This window comes from Primulina tabacum, chromosome 7 (assembly GCF_025594145.1).
Source record: "Primulina tabacum isolate GXHZ01 chromosome 7, ASM2559414v2, whole genome shotgun sequence".
NCBI lineage: Eukaryota > Viridiplantae > Streptophyta > Magnoliopsida > Lamiales > Gesneriaceae > Primulina > Primulina tabacum.
The window spans coordinates 27696823-27701443 of NC_134556.1; positions in this window are offsets into that span (position 1 = coordinate 27696823).

Here is a 4621-nt window from a genome sequence, read left to right on the forward strand (position 1 = left end):
TTTCAGCAAGACCCTCTGAACCCACGCATAAGCAGTATTTTCCGGCTTTCAAGCCCAACCAGAATTGCAATCATCATCATCAGTACCAGTTCAAAAACTCTCCTTTTTTGTTTCAGAATCAATTTTTGAAGCCCTTTTTGAACCAAATACTCAGAATACTGAGGAAATTCCTGCTAGTCATCTAGAGCTAGTACCTCAAGATGCCGCTTTCTCCCCTCTTGCACGAGACATCATATTAGCAAATATTGATGAATTTGTGAAGTACATTGCACAACAACATTTTGAGGAAAGTCATCAACAATCTTCTCTCTCTCTCGTCGTTAAGGAAACTAATATTGTTGAGACTGTCCCAGGAGAGGCAGAACATGAAGTGATCATGTCAGAGGCTGAAGTAATTGTGTCCGAAGTTTCCATGACATAAGAAATTGTATCTTAGACAATGCTGCAAGAAAAGGTACAAGAGGACATGAGCATGACCGAGCCATACAAACATGTTGAGCAGGTTTTTTTGATTGATCAAGCTAGTCCATCTTTATCCGGTCAAGCTACAGATATTTCATTTGCCATTACTCTTCCACTGGCTGGATCCAAATAAATTCCCAGGATCATGCATTCACCAGAGATGGAGATTACAACTGATCCTCTTGATGACATCAATGCTAGACTGACATCAATTTCATCTAGTCCTACAAATCTCCAACATGGTCAGCTAGATTCATATAGTGCAGTGTACAACTTCAAGGAAAATATTCTCAAGGAATTTTCCTCTCTTCCAAGCACATCAGGATGTATTTATGAACTTGGAGCATATCAAGAAAATGCATGTTGCATTTGCATCCTATCTCGGTGGACAAATTCAAAATAGAAAATTTCAGCTTTCCTCCAAGATTGATGTAGTTATTTCAAAATTTTCGTCCAAGATTGGCGAAGTAAGTACTTAAATTACTGCAATTCTTGACATTCTGAAACCCCCTGGTGTTGATAAAAAAGGGGGAACCAAGTCAAGAAAAAGGTGTTTCGCGACAGCCTTCTTGAGAATCATCTAAGCCAACCGATTCAAGGTAGCCATTTGAATCTAGCAACCCTACCCAGAATCAAGCAAGCATTCAGGATCTCACAAAGAGCATCACAAGAAATAATGTGTAACCCAGTTTCAATATCAATTGAGCAGAAGTTTTCTTTTGTATTTCTTAAAGCTCTTTCGATTATTATATGAATTCATTTTTTCAGACATCTCATGCATATTTTTTCAATCACCAAAAAAGAGAAATTTTTAGATCATTTATGTTAAGGTGATTTACAAAAAAGTTGGTGTAAATGAACCTACCCAAACTAAATTCTTAAAAAATCTGAATCTACGAACATAACTAATTATTGGAAGTTAACTGAATATCAAAGTTCATTGATTCATTAGGTTCACTGTTTATTCTATCTAATTGAACCAGTCGAACATTTCAACAGACATTTTGTTAAACTTTTACATAATATTCCTTTGAAGGATAAGAGCCCAACTGACGTTATCAGATAGAACATTCTCAATACCATAAATAACTATTTATTCTGTTATTTCTCAGAGTCTATGCACACTACCGAATCGTAATATTTGGCATAAAGGACAATGATATGTGATAAATGTTGCTATATTTTAAAATGACTATCAGATTCGAAAATTCGAACGTTGGAAGTCATGCCTATAAATAGATCAGTTTGAAGATGTTTTGGACATTACAACACAAGTTCAAGATTCTGTATCCAAACCGCTAATTTCTTCAACGTCCCAACTGATCAAGAGTTTTGTGAAGCACACACTTAAGTGTTAGTATCATATCACTGAGGATCAATTGTTCCAAGAGATTTTGTTCAAAATACCTATAACGTATTATAAGAGTCTTACTGATCAGATTGGTTAAGTTGTGAGAACAGCTAGAAGTTTCAGTAGACCAGAGATAATTGGGTTATTGCAAATTGTTATAATCACCAAAGTTTTCTAGTGAAATGCTTTCTAAAAAGAAAGAATGGGAGGTGTAAGAGAGTTTAATCATCTTAACTTCCAGAAACAATTGTTTTGTTCATATTACTTCATTTTTTTGTTATCCTCGCAGTTCTTGAGCCTTACTGATTTTATTGTTCAAACCAATTCAATGAGCCTACCTCCATGCAATTACCTAACTGCTGATTTACTGAAGCCTAACTGACAAAAATTATAATTCAGCGTTACTAACCCAATCAGATTTTTTTTTTTATTTTCACTGAGATTACTTATTCATCTTTCTTTAATCAATCTCCAAATCCTAACAGGAGTTAAGTTATCCATAGACAACGTAACAGTTTATCGCAGAAGCTTATGATTTAGTTATCTAATATTGTGACACTCGATGGAACTTTTTGTGGGGACCCGGACGCTAATCATCTTCTTAATCATCTTTGGGATTTAATTATCAATTAAGATAAACAGGGTCTAAAAAATTTTCTTTAAAATGCGGAAGGTAATGGAATCAATCGATTATACAAACCAATATAATAATACAAATCTTATACAACATGCTTCTAGTTCAAACTAGTCTAAGGTTTAACTACTAGATTTCAAGTATTAAACCAAGTCTACAATAAGTCCGGAATCACCACTCTAACTCATCTTCTCTCATCATCTTCTTGACCCCGATCCTGTCCCACCTGTTGTCATGCACACATACAAAACAAGACAACAGCCGGATACTCCGGTGAGAATAAATCCCAGTATAAAACATGTATACATGCATATACACAATATAAATCATAAAGCATATTATCATGCATAAAATTCATAACAATAGGTTTCATAGTCTAGGAAACCAAATCAAAATAAGCATGCAGTAACAATGGATTCTATAATCTCTGAAAGCACAATCAAATAAGCATGCAACTCAATTCAATTCATATCTTGACTCGACTCGACTCTAACTCTAGGGATCCCGGTGTGAATAAGACGTCACTGTCTGTTACCTACCCTCCCAATCGGGGTAACTGTACGTCTTATTCCTAGACTTCGGTCATGTCTGCATCGAATGTCTACAATCGGATTGAATCTGATCCGAAGCGTCGATACTACCGAACATCTAGTTTGGCAAGTCTGCCAATGATTCCTATCTCATTGCTGGAATATAAATCTATAAACCACGCAAATCATATCAAAAGATAAACAACAATTCTAGTATGTGATTTTGTTGGGAAACTCAAATTGAATCTCATTTGAGTTGTGTCTTCCCAAAACAAAACATGAATTATACCTTTGTCTTCCCGGTCTGACGAAGACGAAGTCTTGTATTCCAATCTGTCCATATCAGTCTGGCAATGACCATCATATAAATACCATATCAGTATATAACTCAATTCAAGACTTGTTCTGATCAATACTCAAATCAGTATATAATCTGATCCATATCTGAACAAGGTACAATCTAATTCATATCAATGATATCACGATACAATCGAAATCATTACTGAATCTAATCAATATCAACCTACTGATGTTTTCGACGGCATAACAATACAGTCGCAATAACCCCGTCTATCTCAACATCACGGATATAATACCAGAATTCATAATCAGTATCAGTACAACTCATAATCTGAATAATAACACAACTCTGATATAAAATCTCAACTAAATCAACTCTGAAATTCATAATAATTTCATAAACAGTCTATTCTTTAATCTGACTTCCGTTATATCATGTCTACTGTAGCAGAAACATCATATCTGATTCATATTCAATTCCGACAATATCATAAATTCAAATCATGTCTAAATATAACGAAACTTACGTCCAGTTGTAGCCTGCGTCGATAGGAACACAGTACTGAAGTCGAATTCAAAAACAGACGGACGGATTTCTCACAAAAGACGTAAGAATATTTCAATTCTTCTTTTTGCACTTCCCTCGGCTCTTTCCTTCATTCTCCTGAATTGCATGTAGGTATATATATCTATATACACGTTTCTTAGGTAGGAGGCAAGTGGCTTAATTTTCATACTGCACGTCGCACCGCGGGTGCACTCACTTTTGCACCGCGGGTGCGCTCCATGTATTGATATACATCAACTTTTCCGAAAGCTTCGACCGCGGGTGCGCTCAGTCCTGTAACGCGGGTGCGCTGACCTCACTGGTACAACACCGCGGTTGCGGTCTGTCTAGCACCGCGGGTGCGGTGTCACTTCCGTAATTAATCTCCAACTCTCTGTCCATCAACCGCGGGTGCGGTCTTGTTCGTAGAGCGGGTGCGCTCATGCTACTGTAATTCTTCCACAATTCATGAGCTCAACCGCGGGTGCAGTCCTTTCCTTACCGCGGGTGCGGTCTATATTTCATGCACCACTTCATAATCTCATTTAGTGCTTCTCATTACATGTCATGCATATTCATATCTTCCGAATATCACATCAATGAAGACTAATACATCTCGAGCCTTACATTTCTACCCCTCTAAGAAATGATTTCGTCCTCGAAATCACTAGTAATCAATTCAGATATATCAGAGGAAATGTATACAGATTTTAAATCAAAACTCATCTCAATGAATCCATTCTGAAATCTTAATCTCATGACAAGTTCTGTCTTTCACATAGTCTCTTTGAGGCCCT